The sequence below is a fragment of the Temnothorax longispinosus genome, chromosome 5, assembly GCF_030848805.1.
Source record: "Temnothorax longispinosus isolate EJ_2023e chromosome 5, Tlon_JGU_v1, whole genome shotgun sequence".
NCBI classification, from domain to species: Eukaryota; Metazoa; Arthropoda; class Insecta; order Hymenoptera; family Formicidae; genus Temnothorax; species Temnothorax longispinosus.
Genome location: NC_092362.1, coordinates 5,895,232 through 5,920,156, shown reverse-complemented (window position 1 = coordinate 5,920,156; position 24,925 = coordinate 5,895,232). Strand labels below are relative to the sequence as shown.

General features: G+C 35.9%; 1 protein-coding gene across 2 annotated transcripts in view; it reads left to right on the top strand.

The window, feature by feature from the left end:
• LOC139812693 (zwei Ig domain protein zig-8) overlaps positions 1-24,925 on the top strand; it is a 487,042-nt gene that overhangs the window by 49,895 nt on the left and 412,222 nt on the right. For both annotated transcript variants that reach the window (XM_071777735.1, XM_071777736.1), the window contains exons 3-5: positions 12,681-12,757; positions 22,911-23,133; positions 23,364-23,552. The gene's annotated coding sequence lies outside the window, so the exon portion shown is untranslated. The remainder of the gene's footprint in view (positions 1-12,680; positions 12,758-22,910; positions 23,134-23,363; positions 23,553-24,925) is intronic.

Genomic DNA, 24,925 nt, shown 5'->3' with positions numbered 1-24,925 from the left:
CACGGCATTTAATTTTGATCAATGCGCCGTTTAAATCGTACCATCAGCTAACAGAACGGTGAAGTTAAATCGCACAATACTTAATGCGGCCAACCAAGCTATTCCGTGAGCTCTTCGTTGAAGAGCTTACAGAAAAATTCAAGAGTTACTTATTGATCTTATTGTTCTATAATAAATATAATGAACATAATTAATTTTTAGAGGCACTAATGAAGACATTTATAGAATGACAGACGATTAACAAACTCCTAGAATATGTTCAAAAATATGCTTTAGAATAAATCTTGGTTCACTTTAAAGTAGAAAAAATCTTTTGGAAATATATAGGATGTATATTAAATTAATAATATTAAAAAATTTAAAAAATTAAGGTATTAATAAAATTTTTGTTACATCTTTATATATCAAATATACGAGTAATTTGGAACGACTACTGAAGGCGAGATGCGTTTCAAATATTCCGAAACCTCGTCGGGGCGCCACGTGAAAAGTTCGAAGGCTCAATTTCGTTAGTGAGTTTCGCGGCAGCACGGCGATTCGTCGGCCGTGTGAAATACGAGCCTCGAGAAGAACGTAAAACGAAATTAATCTCCGGTCGGCAACGGAAGCGCAGCCTGGTTATAGAATTGGCTGAGAGCCGGCTGCGCGCCGGCGAGTGCGGGAGTGCACGCTGAAAGGGCGTACGGGGGTACGGCCGGGGTACGGCGCGAGATCGTCGAATGTCGCCCGGAATGAAAATTGGTATAGACGTCGCTCACCTGCACAGGCCCATATTGTATGACACCGCGAGAGATTCGGATGATTTATTAGGTAATATCACGGCTCCGGGCGAAAACCTCCGCCCGGTTCGCTTTTTCTTCCTCCCCGACCTTGCGCCCCCGCGCGATCCTGTAACAGAGTATAACGTTTCTGTGTGTTCACGCGTGCGTATACATGTGTGTGAGTGTGTGTATGTCCTCCGTCCGCTTGTGTTATCCTACCTTTTTCTACCCTATCGTTCCGTACACGTTGCGCACGAGACGTCGATTGAAAGTATGACGTTAAAGAATCCATTGACGAGATTGAGAGATCGTCCGTATAACGGGTCACGTTTATTTTCAGGGGGCGCGGATCGATTCGGATATTTGGTGTAGAACGCTCGAGAACGATATTTTGTTTCCTCGGTACAAGCATTGTGATCGCGAGAACGTTACTCTCTGTCTGTTCTTTCTCAAAATCTATTGGTTCTTCGATACTTTTGTCAAGGATGTATCGAATCCAAAAATTATAAAGGAATGATTATTCTCTCGATAGGTCCGAATATTGTACATGGCAATCGTATTGCGCACAACAGTTATTAAAAGTTATTGGTTATTATTGTATATAGTTAACATCACATAGTTAACATCATATATAGTTAACATTATTACGTTGCTTTTCATCATTCCATCATAATTCCCTAAGGTTCACTCGACGACAGATATGCATATCCACATTCATAATGATACGAATGACGTAGACATTTGCGGGCAAACAATTAAAATTAAACCGAGGTAATTATCCCTTCTGTGAAATTAAATATATGTCGCAATTATATTTCGCCGCTTGCTATTCTTTCTCGCAGCTGCGCGCTCACCAGTCTCGCGGGACGATTATTATCAGCTGCCAACGAGCACGGGGCAAACGTTATTCCCCAACGATCGCGCGATAATATGAAACGTGTGCAATCAACCCGCGATAGTATGTACCGTTGTAAGCATCGGTTCAGCGCGACGGCGCGGCGCGCGGCGTGGCGGCGATGAAATGTTGCGCGCGGCTGCGCCGACGAAAATTAGGAGCATTTCCCAATTTTCGTCTGGATATGACGTGAAATCGCCGCGGCCGCCGGAATCAGGAATGCTCTTGTACGTGATAGTGTTACCGATTTCGCCGCGAGGAAACCGCCGCAGCTACAAGCGGAATGATAACGACGCCCGCGCACTTATCTCTCCCGCCTGCACTTTATGTTTCGTGATACCCAGAGATATCCGAAATAACACCGACGCTTAGACTTTTTATAAAGCCACTCGATTTAGCTTTTTTTTACAGCGATTTTTAATGGACCTATCTTCAAAGGATCTGCGGTCGTCGTTTCACTCCGTATATGTTTATACGTTGAAATTTATTTTATGCATCTATTCTAATCGATTTTTTTGTATGAGGGGGAATTTATGAATTTCCGCAAAATTGTACGAATATCGCTTGATTAAGCGAACTCTCGTTTCAATTTCACGTATCCAACGTGAAGAGAAAAACTGATTACGCACGATTACCGCGAGTAACAGGTACATTGCATTGCGAAGAGCCTTTAGATAGGATTAGGCTTTAGAGGTCGTGTAACATTTTACCTGTAGTTTACTTGTGTGTACATTCTCTGCAATATCTTGTGGAAAATATTACTGATGCGCGCACTCATATCATTACGAAATATATACTTTTGATCTCGTAAATCAACGATGAAAATTTTATTCACCGGCCGGTACTATGCAGATGTGGGCGGGATTGCACGTCGCACATCAAAAAGATTTGCTTTGCTCATCTAGCGCGACAGACGCGAAACATCGCGGTGAGGGTAGTGGAATCGCGGGGATCAAAGATTTCTCCTTCAATCTTGCTGAGTGGTGTGGCACGAGTAATTTTACCGCGAATAACGAGCGCTGCCACTGCCGGAGCCGCCTTGCTGCATGGTATCGAGCAAAGTGCCTTTTTTTCGGGGGTGGTCGCGCCCTCCCGAGAGGGAGGGTTAAACCGATTCCGCAACGTTTCGGCTGCGCGCCGCGTTGCATGATACGATTTCAGACGTCAACTGGCTCAAAGGACGAGCCGGGAATAACGCTCAAAGCCGGGACCAATTGAGACCGATGCAATCTCGTTTCGTGATCGAGCGATGCAGCGCGGATGTGCGCCTGATCGACAGGTTTCATCGGGATCAGCGTTACATCAAACTTTTCAAACAGGAGAGGCAAAAATAAGAGAACCAGTACGCGAAAGAAATTGCTATACAAAGAAATGTTACTTCAATATATTAATAAAAGGGAGATATTTTGAGATTTTCTTATTTAAATCTTTTCGTTCTGTATGTACAAGAGCGATAATAATAAGGCAGTCGCATGCCAATTTAGGAATAGAAAATTATACTGCCGTGAAGTATACTTCTTTCATTATCACGATTTGTTATAAAAAATCGTATATCCAAAGTGCAAGATAAGAGTATGTATTTTATTTTACATTACATATAGAGAAATACTTTGGTTTATTCTTTTTAATAAAAAGAATCGCTGATAAAAAGAATTCTGAAGCGGAATAAAAATGATCTAAATATAAACGTTTATTTGTTACATGTTAAAATCGAAAATAGAAGGAAGAATTAAGAGATGCTACACTGAGAAAAAAAATTGCTAATCCGAAAAAATATTTAGTCCGATATGTTCAACTAAACATTTTAGTTAGTTAACTAAACGTTAGTTGTTTCAACAATTTATTTAGTTTCTTTAATCAAGAATTAATTAATTTAACTAATGTTTAGTTAACTAACTAAAATGTTTAGTTGAACGTATTGGACTAAATATTTCTTGGGATTAACAAATTTTTGTTTTCAGTGATATCTGAGTTATTAATATTGATAGAATAATTACTAATATATTTTCTAAATTAATGTATATTGACGACTATTTCCCTATGAAGTTATCACGTTTTCTATAACGCAAAAAATGCTATTTTATGTCGTAGATGTCAAAGCAATTACGCAAAGCGAGTTGTATACCGCAATTGCAATACCCATTACCGCTTCAAATTGTGAAAGTCGGTGTTACGCTTGTCCGCTCACATTCGCTTTTCAGAAAGACAGCTTTCTGCTTTCTCCGGTCTGCTTACTAATAGCTTATTCCGTCACCGCGCGATTGTAACGAGGAACCTTTGAGGTATTCCTTCACCGTAATCCAGAAAGGTCGACGAGGGTAACTTAGCCCTTTGTCGACAGCATGTCGGGGTTGAAAAACGAGCTAGCTTCTTTCGTTTTTCTTAAAGATCGCCTTTGCCTTCGATGCGCGAAAAGCCGCAACTCGCGTGACGCGACTGGGTTTCAGGATTACGTATAGCTGCTTGTCAGGTATATATAACGTGCTTAAAAAAAAAAGAAACATTTTCTTTTCTTTTTTATTTTTATACGTCAGTTGTAGTAATTGCACGCTTATTGATCTGTCAAAAATATATATATTTATTTTAATATACTTTTTGAGTAATTTTTCATCGTTGCGTCAAAGTTAATTTGCAAAGAAAGAGAGATTATACTTTAATTATTTTTTCATTGTGACTGTATTTCAGGAATTATAGTTTAAAGAGATCAACCATCGGTAAATATAATATTTTTATTTAGCATATTTAAGCTACCTCTGTTCAATATCTTATTTATGAATATAAGATTTAAATTAAGTGCGATATATCGATTCTGTTATGTGATTAACTTGTTTTGATCTGAGGAAAAATAAGAGAAAAGTATTGCTTCATGTCGCTTCTATTTCTATATTCTACTTTTCTGTCTCGGGAAAGAGAGGAGATTTTTATTTGCTAAGAGAGAGAGTACCAGTAAGTAAATCTTATCATGAAGAGAGAAAAAGGTAGAAAACAGAGGAAAAAACAAGTTTAAAAACAGCTCTATTTATTGTTTTTACCTCGCGGAAAAAGATTGACGCGCGCCCACAATTTATTTTTCCTCTCACCTACGGATATTAGCGAGATCGAGTGCGATTCGATTTATTAGTACTATCGCGAAAAATCATCGTTTTTCAGCAGCAAACGAGTAAAAATCGCGCCCAATGTATTTTTTCGAATTCTCCATTTATTACCAGCGCAAGCATTCCCAATTCTCACGTAGGTAAAAGCAGATATTGCATGTTTGCCGTACACATGCGTGAAAATACGCCAAATCTGCATTCGTTCGCACTGTTTACGCGAAAAATTCGCAATGCGTTTGGTTTCTCTTTTTCCGTTTCTGATTTTTTTCTCTTTTTTTTGTTCTATTCAACAACGGATTGCGTCACGCTAACAAGCCGATGGCGTGTTATTTAACCGATAAAGTTACACGCACGCAAAATTGTATGGTCCGACGGGGAGGGGAGAAGAGGAGGTTGATGGAAAGAGAGAGGAGGAGGAAACACCGCGCGGCGTGTGATGCGAGCAAAGTCTCCTCCGAAAATTCGACGCCTGGCAAAATCGATGACCGCGAGCGTTTAATTTCGCGGTATATCGCGATGAATTTTGTTCTCTTATTTTTTTGTATTATCACGCTACCACGACCGGTGTAAATTTCATAGTTAATGTTAACAGCTTTGCGGTGTGTGAAATTTTCCGGTCGCCTCAATCCCAACATCAATTCCCTCCCTGCGCGCTTCCGCGTGTCGGTTCCGAATGCGGTTGTGCGTTGTCTTCGAATCGCGGATACAGCGCGAACGATGAATACGAGCAGTATAGACGATAATTCTATTCGCAAGCAATGCTGACATATCGATTAGAACGTATGTATGCCGTTTACGATTTATTATCTACGTTATTATGCATATATTTTTTTAATGTTATGCAGCTTTCATGTTAAATTCTTTTGTATTAAATATTATAGATTTCTTTGCATTAGGAGAAACCTTGTTTTTTAAAGGCTATTTCTAACATTGTTACAACGCTTATCTTTTTTTTTTATAAAATTTAATTAATTAATTTTTTTATAATTTTACATGTTATGAAATATGTTATAAAATAAATATTTTTATTTATTTAAATTAAAATTAATTAATAAAAATTATTTTCTAATGTTGTAATGATTTTATACACATTTTATACATACATTTTTTTATGCCTAGATTTAAATATGGAAAGATGTTTGATAATATTTTCATTTAAATCTATTTAATATACCGTGTTAAATTTATTTACGTAATGCGTTATTAATTCGAAAGCACGCAATGTGTGTGTGTGTGTGTGTGTGTTATCTGATCTATGTATTTTTCAAGGAAAATTTGATAATGCGCATAGATTTGCTTTCAAGATTTATATTACAGATTGTTAATTTAATACGGTGGATTAAATAAATATTGTATTATCCATATTATATTATTTTAATATAAAATATCACATTCTCCCCCCCCTTCACGGTTTTATTATTACATATATCTCTTTCACATGCATTATACTTCATTATACCTTTTTAATAAATACAAGATGAGAAACATGTTACTTATATAATCATGATGATATAGATATAAGAAAAAATTAAAAAACTAAAACATAAATTGCATAAATGATTAAAGCAAGCGATATATAAAACAAAAAAACAAAGTACTGCAAAAATATCAAGAACTCCAAGATTTAACTCTTTTCGATTTGCTCAGACTCAAACTTTATTCTTTATCATTTTTTGTCATTAAATAATTTACTCATCATCGTTTGCTCGATTTCGATTGTCGTGAATATATCTCTGTGCACATATCTGTACGTCAGATATGTGATGGGACCTACAATTTAACGCCGATTCCGAACGGCAAGTAGAGGAGTTCTCATGGCAAAATTACTCTCAGTAGATTTGCCAGTAAACTTTCTGAGAGGTGGCGATCGAATAAAATCCATCGGCTTTTGGTTGGATTTGAACTCGGATTTTCGGCTTATTAAGAACAGATCATCTCTCTGCGCCACAATCGCCACTATCAAACGATATTAATGGAAGTATATTTTCTCTTCCATTCTACATATAATTTTCTAGAACTTGCAGATGGATGCTTTCGAACAAAATTATTCTTTTATATAGACTGACTCGTGTTGACGTTCCATAAATTATCTCCCGTTTTAGATTGCGGAGGAACGTTCCCGGGGTTTAGGGTTAACCATTCAATTAAGCTTCCTCCCCGGCGAGGAAGACCTCCCGGGCCGAAACCTCGAAATCTCGCGTGCACAAGCCGGACGACGAGAGCTTGCGTTTCGACGCGTGCACGATCGGTCAACTGGCATATCAATTATGCACGCACTCGTACGCGTCGGCCCATTAATTTTGGCCGCGCTTTCCATTAATTTCCATCAATCTGTCAGTAATTTTCTCCAATCAATCACCTTCTACCCAGACACGCTCCATGCAATACCTACCATTCGCACGTATTTTCTCACTCTCTTGCTCCAGGAGGCGCGCTCTATCTTTATATTAAATTAATGGTTGGCGAGGTAATTTCGTTTGGCAATACGGTTTCGCGCAACAAAATAATCGCGCGCCGCGCATCGTTCCCCTTCATCTCTCTTCGTTCCCTAAAAGCTCTCTTCGTTCCCTCTTCCGCGCGGGAAATTTCATTTAGCGCCTGAGGTCCGTGCATCACGTATTCGCGGTTTTCGTTTCGTCGCTACCAAATGAGGCGACCGAAATTCCATGGCCTTTGCCATTTCCGCCGCGAAACCACACATGGCCACGTACAGTCGTATCTTTTAACTCCTATCTTAGCAACAGACGAAACATGCGCCTTAAAGTAATAGCGATAACTTGATTAATTCTTAAATAGAATTTTCTACGACTAATATCCATCAGTCGCATGTTATAAAAATCATTATAAAATCCAAATTAAAAAATTATTATAAAATCCAAAGCTTTTCTATTTAGAATAAAAAATTGCATCTGCAAGAGTAAAAAATATTGTTGTTTATCCACTTAAGTTGCTCAAATCGTGTCGCGTTGTAATCTTGCATTGTACAATCTCCAATTCTCTTTTAAAGACACTCACATACATTTTCATAAGAATGATTGTCCAATAGTATTCCATAGTGCAATTTTCCACGTAGCTGCAGAGGCAGTAGTAGCGATGCATCGAGAAAAAGGGAGAGAGGGATAAGAGAAACGGGTCCGTAGATGAATAAAAGGGAGAGGAACGGAGAGAAAAATATAAGAGAACGTCAGTAACGACTAACGCAAGCTTCGCGAAGAAGGGAAGGACGGCATCTTTTAGTAATTACCCGCCTCCGGAGGGCGCATTACTCTTTGTCGGCCGACGTACCTCGGATCTTATCGTCGTTGAGAAAGAGAAAGGATGAGGAGTAGTGAAGTAAAAGATAGAACTGCAGTACTGGGAACCACTTTTGTGGAATAAGACGAGGAATAGAGAGTCGGTTGCAATCCTTACTCTACTGGGCGAAATTGCGTTGGGCGACATTTTCATCTTCGCCTTTGTCCGTTCCATGGATGCGCATTTCATTCTATAAAAGCATAATAATCATTTTGATATCGTTAAACTGTACCGCTGTAAATAACAGATAAGAGAGAGTGTCTTTTCTGTAAAAATATTGAAATGCGTATTAAATAAATTACTTCACCGCTCATCCATGAAGAAAATCAATGAAAAATCTTCTCTAAACTTGATTGGGTCTCGCAAAATTGTTATCGATGACACTTTTATTTTCGTTTAACGGCATGTGATATAACATAACAGCTGCTTTTAAACAAAACAGCCTCGACATTACACGAAAATAAAGCAACAAGTAACGTGCTCGAAGGCGAAATTGATCCTTAAGCTTTAAGTACACTCTGAATGTCCGTACAGAATCTGTGTGGGATTATAAGACGATAGCTATTATCCGATTGCTCTTATACCGCCAAGAAATTCAAAATTACCGGCCTTATCCAGCTATTCAGGTTTTCAGCGCTCTCCGCGTATATAATATCCGATAATGAGATCGCGGCAGAATGATTGATCATATTATATATGCGGCGTCATTGATTTTCCATAGTGAGCGCGACAACAAGTCTTGTTAATCTTGCAAGGCTTAGAATCGAAGACATTCTATACATAGATGATGGCAATGTTAAATAAAAGTGAGAGATTAATAACTTTCGCGTCGATAGAATTAAATTAAAAGCCGATGTACACATTTGTTCTTATTGTTTCATTCAAATGAAGGTAACGGTGCAAATTGTTGAAACATATAAATTTCAATAAGTTTTAGTTTTCATTGCATTGTATAGAAATTTGATTGCTTGTATCATAACATTTAATTGAGTTTGTAAAAAAATATTGTCTGTTCGGTTCTAAAGCTCCAATTAGCCCAATTGTCTGACATTTCAATCCTAAATTTATTGACATATCGTGCACATGTAAAAATAACTATCGGAAAAAATTATATTTTCTCATCGCATACTGCAAAAGATATCAAAAATAGAATTGAAAAACGCATATCTTTGATTTCTGATACAAAAAATAACATAATATGTCAATAATATGTCATAACGTGTGTGTCTAAATATAATATTGCTTTTATTGGCGGGAAAAGGGGGGAGTTATATAATTTCTATAGAGAAAAATGCCTTTTTACAAGAAGAAAAGAAATACTCTTAAAAGGTATATTACACGTTTAAGATAACGGCATACGCTTGTAAAATAAAAGTAAAATCGTGATAGACTTGTAACTGTCGACGCAACAAGTAGTACAAGTGAGTACCTATCGGGATGGGAACCGCAAATCTTCGCACGATGTACACTTTCAACGCACCTCGCATCACCGTGACATCTCGGGATAAAAGTTCACGGGGGTTGAGCATTTTTATCGCCGGCGTATTCTGTCGCCAGTGGCGTTCTTCTACAACCGTATAAAAGCGGGTGCTCTCGTATTACAATCGTATTGTTCGCAAAATAGAAATCCATTTGCAGGTTCAGTTTTCCTCGATGTACATGAGCTACCTGTAAACGATAAAATAAAAATGCTTTAATTTAAAATAAAATTTGAAAGATGACTTAAATGACTATTAAATAAATATTAAAATTATTTATTGTTAACTTATTAAAGATTGCCCATACTTTACAAATTTCCGCTGTGTCTAATTTTGAAAACTATTGATGTATCGACATTCATACAGCTATTATTCGCTATTTAATATTATTATTATGTAATTAAGGTTAAAAGTGAGGCTATCTTAAAACAGAAGCATATTGTATGTAAATAAATTATATTCGTCACAGGAGTATACTAGATATTGTTAGATAATAAAATTAAATATATTAATTCCTTACGTTTCAATATCGAATCATAAAATATAATCAACTGTGATATAACATCTATCCATATACCGTTTTAGCTTCATCGTATGTAAACAATTTTATTAGCGGTGATATTTGAGTAATTTCCGCGAATAGTGCTCGATTATTGAAACATAAAAAATAGATTGGCATCTAATGTTAAAGGCTGCATTCCCCTTAGAGACTGCGAGTCACAACATCACAACGAAATAAATTCCAAATTAGTCGCGTATTACGTAGGTATCGACAAAACGTCACTATGTTAATAAAATTGAATTGTTATTTTATTTATTTTGTAAAACTTACACTACATTGCAATATTGTGCATGTTATCGTATAATGTTCACCGATATGACTAGAATGTTAATATGCCGCAGGTGAAAAGAGCATATTTACAATTCTCGTTTTGCGTGTGAAAATAATTTATAGTCAGTGCAACGCAAATAAATTTGGGAAAACGTTTCGTGTTCACGTGAACGTAAACAGTTCCATTTATCGTATCTCATCACTTCCTTATGCATATGCAAATATGTATAAATTAATAAAACCATTTATATATTTCGCGAAATGTGGAAAAAACTGTGACCATAACGTCGCATATATATATATATATATATATATATATATATATATATATATATAAATGTGTGTATATATAAACTTTTGCAATCATATTCTGTTACAAAATAATTAAACGTCATTTTGTTGAACCAATATTTTATTATGTCTCTAAATATATTTAATCTGTATTAATGTAATCGCAAATAATCGTCATCAAATTTAACCGCAGTTATTATACAACTACAAACACGATACATTTTTTTCTATGAATCACCTAATTTTAATAAAAGATGACGTTTAATTATTTCTGTAGAAAATAAGTCTGAAGATACGAAAGCGGCGCGGCGTGACTTTTCCTTTTCTTATGTCCACCGTCACGTAAACTTTTAATTACTACTTTATCCTGCAAATTATAAAATCAGCTGCCACGAGCCGGAGACCTTGCAATTTTCTTACCACGCGTTTTCTCCTCGTTTTCTCTCTCTCTCTCTCTCTCTCTCTCTCTCTCTCTCTCTCCCTCTCCCTCTCTCCCTTTCTTTATTCATTGGTCGAGCCTCTTACGATCGTGCCATTTTTTCATTTTTTTAAGCGATCTAATTGTAAAGCTACTGTGCTTTTGCCGTGCAAGTACCGCATTCATGTTTCTCGTGCTTGACCAACGGCAGTACACTTTATTGTTTCCGCTAATGCACTTTTATATCGCAGCAATAATAAACCGGCAGCGCGCTACTCCGGTAATCCTTACCGTAATGATATTACCCGACGAAACGTGCGCAGATGGTGAGGTTAACATTAATTGGATGTGTGTTGCTGTTGCTTTCCGCGAAATCCTTCTGACCCAAATCCCCGTCTCTGTGATGCATTTCCGGATAGCTGTAACGTAGCAAAAAATATCATCAGTTAATAATTATATAAAACAAAAAGGAATAAGGAAAAAGAACAGTAGTAATTGATAAAGTTTTGCTATCATGGCTCTTACAATTAAATACATCGGGATTGCATGCCGAAGAAAAAAAAAATAGAGAGAGAAAAGGAAAAGGTTACGTGTTGCAGAAAACATTTACCTATGCTCATCCAAGTGTAGTTACGTAATTCTATAAATACTCGCACAGTAGAATTTGCAAACATGCCTCTTCTTAACTCGTTTTACAGTTAAGGCAAATAGCTTTTAATTTGCCTCGAATTTGAATCTCTATTCTGCGAGGTATATAAGAGAAAATAGTTTCAAGGAAAAGAGAGACGGAGACGTAAATGAGCAGAGCCAAAAGCATTATCTAGTTTTCGTTCTAGTTCTCGCCAATCACGAGGCAGCTGTCTCTCCCATATTCTTAATTTTCTGCTATCTAAATCCACCGTCTAGATACTCGAGATCAACATCCAACACATATAGGATAGCGTGTGCTACGGCAAAGAACATACATAGCTCGATCTCCCTCTTCAGTTTTATCCACCTACAGATCGGCGCTCTCTATCTGCCGGCTCTCTTTACAATTCTTGCTATTCGTTTTCTTTTTCTTTCTCTCTCTTTATTTCGCAACTAAGAACGCCGTGTCTCTTATCTTAATTTTCCCCGAATGTCGCAGCGAAACGTGACGTTCAAACTTGTGCCCTTCGTTTCGGCCGCAATTTCCGAAGGGGGTGGACGGTGCCTTTCAAAGAACCTTCACTCCTTCGATGATACTAATCTTATTGAAAGCGTCGTGTATCGTTACGTTCGCGACGCCCTCGCTTAATAAAATTCCACCTTCTTGTTTGGTCAACTTTTATCAGTTTACTTAGAAGATATAAGAAAGACAGAAGGAGAGAGAGAGAAAGGGAGAACAAGGGAAAAATAGGCTTGAGAATCGAAACACAATTATGGAAGACACAAGAATAAAGTTAATTCTTTGAGGCACTTTAGGGCTTTGTGCGCAGGCTTGAAATTTTTTATCGCAAGACAACCATGGAGATATTGATTTACACGGATTTCTACACTGCATTATATTTATAAACTGTACAAATAATATATATAAATATTTTATTATACTAAGTTATATAAAAGTTGTATTGTCATAGTTTTTTTTCTTGCAGTGAGAACTCGCTTACCGCCCGATATCTTTTCGAAGTTCTTCGCGGAACGTTTCCCGGAATCGATTACCAACCATAAGGTATTGTTAAATTTTCATTTCTTTCCTCTTTCTTCTCTTAGCTCGGCGAATCCGCCGACAGGAATAACGTGATCGACATTTTGACATTTGTACGATATTTACCGAACTTGGTGAATGTAGAATTTACACTACTCTGCAGTGTGTTATACATTTTTAATATTTGAGGACTGTATATATAATATATATTTAATAAATTAAAAAAAAGGCATGAAATTATATCGACATAGTGTAAAACGGCTTTCTGGTTTTAGAAATTTGATAGCTTTTACATATGCGTATATCGACAAACGTCACAGATCGTATCAGCTCGAGAATTTTACCCGAGAGACACTTAAGGTGTCGTAAGGTGTGAATTTCACCTACACACCGTGCACTTTGTCTCCTGTCGAAGCTACGAAACTTTCGGCCTACTTCGGCATGGAAACTATTTCATACCAACGAAACGATAGAAAGTTCTTGAAATATTTAAGGAACTTGAAAATAAATCGTGGCAAGTATTATTGCGTGGGGAAACTTTCGACTGAGTTCGAAACTTCACTAACGTTTCGCCGAAGTTCGTAGCGGGTCGTCGTTTAACGCAAAAAAGGGACTAACTCTTAATGGCGTGAAAAAAATGCACGAGGGAAATGAAATATCACGAAACCTTAAAATTGGATGCTTTTTATGCGTATCACAAACATCTACTTTTTTTTATCTTTATACTTTCAAGATAACATATAGCGAATTCGGGCGCTTGCACTAGTGCACACTGAGTGCGCACTAAGGCTTGTTCTTAATCAATTATTATATTTACAAATTATCTTAAATACTTCTTAGTCTATAAAATGATTTGTACACCATCCATATAGATATTACAGATTATTTTATTGGCCAAAAAATCTTTAAATGTGTATTTGAGCGACTTTAAATATAAGAATAGATTATAAACAAGCCTTAGTGCGCACTCAGTGTGCACTAGTGCAAGCGCTCGAATTCGCTAATAAAAATTAGTCTTCTTTAATTTTTTCTTTGTTAAAATTAGTCTTCTTTAATAAAAATTAGTCTTCTTTAATTTCTTTATCACTTGGTCAGATTTAAGGGCAACTTCCGAAACATATACGGATCATTAACACATACAATATTATATTATTTATGTTCCATTGCGATTTTTCTCTTTTTGGCAATAATAATAATAAAATGCGAAGAGAAATGAGCCATTATTTTAATGTTGCTATAAAATGAGCTATGTATCTTTGCAACATGCAATAACTAAATCAGCATTACCTCACAGCAGCGTTCACTAAAGGCCTGCGTTCTATAGAGACTTCGATCGGAAATTTTTTCGTACTAAAGACTGTTGTTGATGACACGGAAAAGCCGATATCGAAGTGGGCAAAGAGCCGTAAGCCACCCTTTTTCCACATAGGAAATATATTTATAGCGTGCATAGCGCCAGAGTTAAGCCCCATACACATCACTGGGTCACTGTATTAGCACTACATCTGTGTTACGACGGTCAATATGGCGCTGTCGCGGTAGATATCTTTTTAGCAAACGAGGAACACTTCCTCAAATAAAGCCGGTTATTTGTTTCTATCATTACCGCTTACAACTTATACAACGCGCATTAATATTTTTCTTTCTCTTTCTGCAAATTCAATATATAATTTGTATTTTGAATATTCTCATTCGTGTGACAGAACGAATTTACGAAAAAAATACAAGTGTCACAAACATGTATGCTTATAAGCTTTTTAACAGTTGGAAAGTTTCAATTCATAACGCTCCAATAAAACTGTATGTGAGTGACTAACCAATTACTTTGATACATGACAGATGCTTTAAAATTCTCTCATGACACGCGTATAGAATTTGCTATTCTGATTATCGCTGACATCACGGAATTTTTAACCGTGGTGATACTCGCGAATAAAAAATTGCTAACAAATTAAGATAGGATTATTTAATCTTTAATTGATCAACTCATGCGTTAAGAATAGGGAGATGTGTCGATTGATCGATAGAAATAGACGCGGAGGCAATTTCTCAAAGTTACTTAGTAACTTCCCAAGATTCTCTACCTCGAAGAGTCAATTTTAACTTTGTATCAAACAAGTTTGCGGCTCCACGGAATCCTTTCTTCCACATGTGTAGGAGGATTTATTGACAATGAATTTTTCATGTAGCCAAAATTTTGCCGCACAAATAATGCTGCATGAATAATGGAAACATTTAGCGATTATTCTATTTCTTCTTTTTGCCAAAACTTAATAAACATTTATTTGTATCATAGATAAAGATAAAATTGTTGCAAGCACAAATAGTTAGGCAATGCGATATGCAACGAGAAATGTCACATTATAATAAAATTCTTAAAAACGAAAAAAACTTGCGGTTTTTCAAGATCAAAAATTTTGTAGCACGTACGTTTCAAACTTTCATATGTAATTAAACCATGCACGTATCATATGTATTAAAAGTTAATAATTCCGATAATATATATCAAACGCTCGTATTTCTCTAGCTCTTATATAAACGATTACGGTTTTCTGACCGTAAGATATTTGAACAACTTGAGCGTTTCAAGCATACTTTTTTAATCAGACATCCGTAATAGATTTAATACGTTGTCAGCATTTTAACAAATTTAGATGGTTCACGAGAAGTGCGCTTGCTAAAATATCTTATAACTTAAACTTTTTAAACTAAACTAATTAACTATTAAATTAATTTTTGCTAAAACAAAAAATATGTATGTTAGAGAATAACTTGGCAACTTCTTCTCTAAACTTGTAAAAGAACAATTTTACTCGCATTTTACAGCGTTCTCGTATCTACGAGTGTCGCGTAATATACACCTGTGATTTCATTCTGCGAAACTTCGATACAGCATCATTTGATTTCGCCATTCCCTTTTATCGCGACGGCTTTTTAACACGGAGGCGTAACTTGACGTATCGACGTGGCTAACGGTATTAGCTGAGAATTGCGTTTCGATGAACGCATCTTTTTCGTTCGTCTGCCTAAAACGCCGATCAACTTCGACGCCGCACTCTTGTATTTTTGGTCACCGGCTGTCCCACGGCCGATGGCGCGTCACCGCAACGCGTCTGACAGACGGAGACAGGATTGATTGATTGAATTCTATTCTGCTTCGTTAGGCGAACGCTCCGTGATTTCAAAAATAAAATTATAAAAGTTATGAAATCCTACGTGTTGTCACAGACAAATGTTTAGGTACAATCATGAATGCTCAATGATAAAAATAAAATAAAGGATTCCCTTTCTAAAAAAGGCATGGAAAGTTCATTGTTGTGTCTTGTCCGCGATGCTGATTGGTTTTCTCGATCTCGAGCTTGATGCGAGTCACTTCATTTCGAGACTGCCGCTTGCGGTGAAAAAACAGTTTTTTCAGGAATAGTTTCGAACAAATTAAAAAATGTTTTAATACCCGCACTTAAAATTATGCAAACAAAACATGTTATATTCTACCCTGATTTGTTCTTTCAATTTGTTTTTTAAAAATAATTTTACGCGCATATATTAAGAAAATTATATATATTGTATATGTAATTTTATAAAAATTTTCACACATATACCTATTTTTATATTGTTTCCTAAAAATTCTTTCCTAAGAATTTTTATAAACTTCACGTTTATGCACATTTTCCGTATTTCAATTAAAAAATATTATACGTTTGTTTTTTATAGCGATCGTTATTTTGCATTATATATGCAAAATTTAAATATAACGTAAGTTTGAAAGATGAAATTGTAGATAGATATCCAAAAATATAATTGTCGTGTCAATTTTTCGCGCGGTAAATCTTCGGCCGAACAAGTCTTGTGAAATACGCGCGTTCGCACAGATTGTCATTGTACGAATGTCAATAATTAAATATTGTAGTAAATGATCAATGGAAAGTTAATACTTTGTCGACAATGCGTAGACGTGGCGTAGTACATAGAATATTCGGCGTGATTGCATTTTTCAAAATGTTACATATTTCGGGGAACTCGACCAGCACGCAGCATGATATTCGTTGTTATTGCGTACGGCGCGTTGTGTTTGCGATCGCCGAGCGCCAAGACCAACGTTGAACATTCACAAGATCGTTATCATGAGATTCGGTGGTTTGCAAAAGTTTTGATTGTTTCACGATGGCTTCTCTAGGATTCCTGTTGCGTTCTCGAAAAAATTCGAGCAATTAACCCTGAAAGCAATACAAGCAAAAATAAGAAAACTTGGAATACGCTTTTAATTTTCATGTAGAAATTCGTAATTTGTAAGAAGTTAATATTGAATTGAAAATGTAAATCGTAAAATCAAACAAAAGAACCAGAACGCATAATAGGTATATTGATTATTAATACAATTTTACTTAATGTGTTTTCGCGAGAATTATAAGTTTGATGCCTATTTGATCGATCAAATATATATTTTCATTAATCATCTATTTGACTCGCGTTGTATTACGCGATATCAGGCTTATCGCCATTCTTCCAATCACTATTAACAGAACAGCAGGCGCGGACAGATCGACTCCGAGACAAGTGATAACGCGATGCGTTTGGTTGGTAAATAAAACTTGTACCATTCGCACAATGAGACTTTGCAAGTAGAGCAATATTGTAGTATTGCTTTATCGGATCGACATTTTTCTGACAAACGCTTTTAATTAATATACGAGAAGGGAGAAACGTGCCAGACACACACACACACACATACACACACAGCGAGCTAATGTGAGGCATATCTATCCATTGTCTTCGGCCGGTGGATTGATGGATTACGGCAAGAAGATACATCGACCTGCCTATGCACAATTGCGATCCGCTTTTGCATGGCCGTCCGCGCCAAGGCCGCTTTTAATATCCGTTGAAAGATAATTTACAGGCAGGCCGGGCTGATATCACGTGCAATTAACAACCCGCAATTGGAATGCTAGACGTCTTCCGCGTTCAATTTTGCAGGCGGTTTAATCTGCAACATTCGTGAAAAATGTCTAATTAATAATGTGTTGACATATTAATCGGGATTCGCTAACTGAAGAAGTTCGCGAAAAATATTCATCGAAATATGAAATCATAAACTCGTTTCCGACCAACGTTGTTGAAAAACTGAAAAAGTTATACCCATGTTTTTTTAAGCCGGTATAATGTCGCTTTGCGTACACTCATGCGTAAAAAAAGCTTGGGGTAATTTAACTTGTATTTCTGTCAATTCATTTCAACGCTGCGACCAAACGAGAAATAGCAAATATTTTCGGAGATATTTTTCGTCTGATATTCCGTCGAGATTATAAATTCAAAGAGATATTCTATAATCGAGATCATCCGAAGAGAATATTTTTACATTAGAAAATCTGTCTAAATTACAGTAGACCCCCTATAATACGAAAAATACGTTCCCTGTTATATGAATCCGTGTTATACAAGTCACATAGATTTTACATATATGTATATACGATTTCTTTATGTAGATTCTTTCACTATATGTTCGGTTTGCTAAAGAATTTTCCATTTTGGAAAAGATGATTTTTTTAAGAGAATAATATTCCTGTATTACATCAATAATCTAATAAATTTAATAGACATTTAGAATAAAATATTTGGTCTTTATTAATTAATTATAAGAGCCTGATTTTCTTATGATAAATATACATTAAATTTGTAACTGATTATTGAATATTGAATATTCTCAGGAATATTTAATCAACCAAAGTAATAGTTATTTAACATTTTTCTGTGCTATGTATTTTTATATAGGCATAACCGTTTTGCTTTTTACTACATTGCAGTAGTTACATCAAAGAAATAATGAAAGTTTTAAATCATTATACAATTTACTCATTTCGTAATAATAACAGACTAATAAGAATTTAAACGAAAAGAGGTGCATAATTCATTGTGCAAATTGTTTTTCAGAAATTATTTAATTTAATTTAATTATATTGTAATTTTGTGGCAATATATTTAACTATGTTTTAATATATTTAAATCAGCAATTTATAATGTAAAGCAAGTAAAGAAATTAGATTATTTATCCAATAAGTAAGAAAAAGAATATCCACGATTTTATTTTAATATTGTTAAACAGAAGTTCTGTGATTTTCTTTTCCACTTTCTCGGAATTATTGATCTCCTGCATTGGTTGGCTAAATTCTAAACTCTGGCTCCAAGTCAAGCTGAGGTTTCACGGACAAATTGTTTGTCACGACTCCAGAGTACTCCTCAGTCTCGTATTCTATGGTAAAGATGGTGAGGGCGGTTACTCTGGTGTTTATATAAGCCGAAATTCCGGATATTAATTTAACTTTGTATTTTACTGTTTTCTACGTTTGACGTAATAACTATATCGTAAACTCAGAATTAAAATATATTTTGAATAAGTTGAAATATGTTTTTAATTTAAAAAGTTGTGTATATGTTGTTAATTACATTTTGTGATTATCAAAAATTCGAAAGTTAAGTTTGTATCTTTTGTCTGACAATAACTATCAGCGCTAAAGAACTTATAGTATTTTACTTGAGTATAGTATGTACATACATAGTATGTACGATATCAAGTTGCCTATAAATTAAACATATAATAAAATTATTGTTATTATTAACTGTACGATGTTACTGTGTATAATTTATTGTTGGCACTTTAACGTGCTATTTATATAAGCGGTTTTATCATTTCTGTGCTTTTGTAGATATGGCTGCATCCATTTATTCCTCTTTTTTGAATAAACACTTATTTCGTATTCGTTGCACGTGAGGCGTGTCATATTCTCTTCACCAGGAGAAACTTGGTTCGGAAGATCTTCCGTTTACAACTTTCCAACTGCTGCGCGAAGCAACAACAAAGGGGAAAAAGATATTCTTTCCGACCGTATGGAACCCGCTCTTTTATTCTTCTCGTTTCGCCGTTCGCCCGCTTAGAATGTATCGAATATCGCAGCAAATATCAAGGATTCACATACATTAAAATTGTAAATTTAAATGAAAACGTTTGCATACTTATACTCACAGATGTAATTCCCAATTTTCATTTAACGAGTGGAAAAAGAATTATATCAGAATTATAAAGGACATATTTGCAAATCTTAAAAATCTTTGCCATATCTATATGTTATTATAATTTTTACAAATGTATAATTTATGCATCTTATTGTTAGTGTTTATTGTAAATATGTCTAATGTTTAACTTTACTACTACTATAACTTTAAATTAATTCAATATGCAAAATAATTATTCTATTGAAAGAATTGGCAGAAAATTGGCTTTTTAAATAACTTTTCGTCAAACTTATATACCGTTTACTTTTCAAAAACGGCAATGAGAGAAAGAATATAGATATAGATATATTAAAAGGCAAGGAAGGTATGCAACGATAAAAAATAAAATTTGAATCGAAATTACCTTTGTTTGATTATATCAATGCTCCGCGACGCGCGTTATGGAAAAAATCTCGCAGTCGCGTATCGGGGGATGGAAAACGGATCGGAAGCAGAAATCTATCGTACGCGACGCACACGCATCGACATATAAACCTTGACGAGCATATCCGCGACTTTTCGTGCGTGACGTGCTGTGAGGTCGCGTGACAAAATTGGATGGCGATGAATTCCCCGGTGATACGTCTCTGGATATTCCGGCACGGTTGCTTCTGCACGAGCGAAGAAGAGCGGAACAAGCCGAGCAATTGGCATGCCACTCGTATCTCTCTGATATCGGCGAAGACGTCGGCGAAACATCTTCTGAGATCTGCCGACGATAAGTAAATAACGCCACTCGCAAACGATACGAGTCGCACGTTGCGCTTCGCTGCTTAATTTGATGAGCAATTTAGTATACACACATGTTATTCATATAACGTATTTAGATAAATGACATCGTTTTTGTAATCTGAAATATGTAGAGTTGAGCGAAAATATAAATTGTTATTTTTATAGAGGTTTACGTTTTGTTCTTAAGTTATTTTCAGATAAAATGCAATATTTTAAATTGTATAATTTTTATTTTCATGTCTATTTTCTAGGTTTCATGGATAATAATTATCGATATTGGAATAAATTAATAAGAATTAATAGACCAGTTATAAAATATAGATAAATATAAGGTGTAAATGTATTTTATTTTTATTTTTATTTCAATGTTAGAACCAAAAAAGTTTGCATATGTTAAATAACAATAACACACAAAAACTCTAAACATGCAAAGTAACTCGAATCTGTTTATCATCTATTATGATTCTGTAGCGATTCTGACTTTCATACATGGACGAAATAATTATACGAATTATATACGAATCCGTGTTATATGAATCCATGTTATATGGAGTCTACTGTATGATAGAAATATGTTTGATAAAAAATATATTTAATTACTATATATTGGCATCAGAAATCCTAGAAAATAGAGACATGAAAATAAAAATTATACAAATTAAAATATTGCATTTTATCTGAAAATAACTTAAGAACAAAACGTAAACCTCTATAAAAATAACAATTTATTTTCGCTCAACGCTACATATTTAATATTCATCTTTAATATTCATTTTACATTTTTTATAATAAGTCCTTATTCTCTCTTGTAAATATGTGTTGCTATATGCATGCATAATCTATATATGTATAGATTCGCGGAAATCGCTGTATTTCTTTTTTATTTGCCGTTGCGTTCTTCGTCAGAGAGCTTTTCTCGGAATTTAAACGCTCGAGGGTCACCCCATATTATTTGTTTGGTCTTTCGCGTGTTTCCGTTGTCGCGCGCGTAGTATTTTCGGCAAGTACGCCGCACCCCGCGCCCCGCGCTCGGCCGCGCGAAGGAATGTGAGGGGCGGGGGACAGTTTCCAGTATTCCAGTTCCCATCAGGACACCGCGCGGCGCGATACGCCGCATGCCGCGACGTTGGATCTTTCCGACCTTCGATTAGATTCGATCGTAATCGTATTCGGTCGCGAGCGAGCGTGATATGTGTAACGTGGTGCGATGTGGTGTAACGATATCGTATTCGTCTTCATAACTATTAAACGGAGGGGACACGGTGTTCGCGAGTATCGGTACGAACGACGATCTCTCGCAATTGGAATACTCGACATGGCCGCTTATCGTGAAAAATGCGGGTTAATCGTCGTCCAGCATGGTGTACGCGACGCTTGCGGAGACTGGAATGTCGACCCGCGATCGAGACCGGTGTTCGAGACATATTTTACATCGAAGGCATCCGAGTATCGTGCCTTGTTTTTCCTGGTAAATACGCAACGCTTCATATTCGTTTGACGCGAGTAATTGCGCTCGCGAATGCGATCGCCATGTCGACGTCGTTTCGTCGAGAAGCTCGCGCGGTTTTCGTCAATTTCGTCGCGTGTTTTCGTCATCGCGTGCGTAGTAATTCGGCAAGTACGCCGCGCCCCGCGCCCCGCGCCCGGCGCCCGGCCGCGCGAAGGAATGTAAGGGGTGGGGTGAGGAACAGTTTCCATCAGGACACCGCGCGATACGGCCGTGACGTCGCGACGCGGCGTGGATTTTTCCGACCTTCGATTAGCTTCGATCGTAATAGTATTCGGTATTCGGTCGCGAGCGAGCGTGATGTGGTAACGATATCGTATTCGTCTCTATTGAACGAAGGTACGGAGGGGACACGGTGTTCGCGAGTACGTTCGACGATCTCGTCGCCGTGTTTCGCGCATGACGGTGGAATCTCTGGAATATCGACCCGCGATCGAGGCCGGCGTTCGCGCGCGAGACAATTTTACATCCAAGTATACATCGGAGACATCCGAGTATCGTGCCTCGCCTCTCCTGTAAGTAAGTACGCAACGCTTCATATTAGTTTGACGCGAGTACGCGCGCTCGCGAATGCGATCGCCATGTCGACGTCGTGCCGTCGAGAAGCTCGCGCGGTTTTCGTCGCGAGCGCGATATACGTCCGCCATGTTTTCCGTGCGTCGTGCCGTTTTCTTGGAAGATGCTCGTCGCGGTCGTTTTTTTTTCGGGTGACGGGAGTCAAATATTATTTATACGCGAGCGTTACTTTTGTAGTAACTTACGATAATTCCACCGCGTAAACGGAGATATATAGTAATATTATTTATTTGTCATACAAATTGTATTACTGCGCAGCGAATAAATTAAGTATGTTAATCATACTGAAGAGATACTCTTGTCTCGTTCCAGAAAATTATCCAGAAAATTGTTCGTTAGTGGATTATCATGGGAGACAACCCAAGAAAATCTCCAACGTTATTTCGACCGTTATGGTGAAGTCATCGATTGTGTTATGAAAAACAGCGAATCTGGTCGCACAGTCGTGGATTTGGATTTGTAACATTCAGCGAGCCTGCTAATGTTTCTCTGGTCCTTCAAAATGGTCCCCACCAGCTTGATGGACGTACATACGGTATGTATCCTAATACTCATCTTAAATAAGATTGTAGAATCGTATTTAAATATATTGCAGAAAATTATATTTAGTGTCATGTATGTATCGGTTTATGATTCCTGAAACTCAATCTTATACGATCTCGTACTTTTCCACTCAAAAATTTTAATTTTTTAATCAACTTGTTAACTATGAGTTGAATACTCTTATATGGAGCCATACTATTTTGTTGATGTTTCGCTTTATAGATTGATCCAAAACCGTGTAACCCGCGTACTTTACAAAAGCCAAAACGCTGCGGTGGTTTCCCGAAAGTCTTTCTCTTGGTGGCTTGCCAAGTATCATGACGGAGACTGACTTAAGATCCTATTTTACTCGCTTTGGTAAAGTCATGGAAGTAGTCATAATGTATGATCAGGAGAAGAAGAAATCGTGAGGTGAGTACGAGTGATTCTTTTATCAAGATATATTCGTTGATGCATTTGATGATTTTTACGGCATTTTTGTAAGATATTTTTATTAGCATTGCAGATGTTTCATTATTTCTTTTCCTTTCTCTCCTTAAGAGAGGAAGAGTTATATATGTTTTGCTAGTTTCAAAGTAACATATTTTCAATATTCTAAATTTTGAAAATAAGTTGTGAAAATTGTTAAATAATGCATCAAAGTGATGAAATAAATATTTTTATTATGATGATCAGAGTTACAGTCAGAAATCTTGAAAAATGTTTTTTTATTATATTGTAAATATAGAAGGATAAATTAAAATAAAATTGAATATTGGGATTAAAAATAATTTTTTAAAAGCAAACTCGTTTGGATAAAAAATTCTGACGATTACAGCACACCCATTATTGACGTACAATAAAAATTGATGTAAGATTAATAAGAATAAATAATTTTTATATTTGTAATTTATATTTGTCTAGTGCAGTTTATATTGATTGTTGTAAGATTTTTAACAATTATATTGCGCAATTATTACGATATCTTGATTTATCTCTTGCAATAATATATCTTGCTTTTTTCATTATTGTTACACACATATTGCGGTATTTTACATTAAATTAAATACAGTTATTTAAAAATAATGCATTTCCGGCTAAGTTTTATTAAATATAAGGCTCTGTCAGATTATGCTACTGTAAATCACACATAGCTTAAGTTTGCTATGTAATTAGGAAGAAATCTTACAAGTTCCATTTTTTTTATATCATTTAATAGATATTATCGAGATCTTAATCCAAACGATTGTGAATTAGTATGAGACAGTTTTAACGCAATTCAACACACTTTTCGCCCGATATTGATAGCAATAACTTATTGATCGAGGTACGCAAATTTTAGAAAATTTTGATATATGTAAAAAAAAATGGTCTTCCAGTCTCTCGATTATATTGTCGGTGTAAAAATATGAATCCATAGATCACACCGATGAGTTTCGCTGAACGTACATATAGTTTCATCGTACTCAAAGGGTTGATGCTTTCAACATATAGAATGTTCATTGTTTTTTTTGGTTTGTGATGTAGAGACTTCCTCTATTTCTCATAACTGATTTTGTTACTGCGATATTTTATGTGATAGCACACATGTATGTTAATAATTGGATTAATAGTTTAATTGCGAGATAAATAGGCTTGATGAATTTTGTAACATTATATTAACGTTTATGTACTTTTTCAAGATTGTACGATTTTAACAGTAACTCTGCTTTTAAGAAGAAAGTAATGAATGGTTAAAGTATTATGTTAATTATTTTTGTATAGACTATGTATAGCATGTATAACATTTATTTTTTAAACAAAAA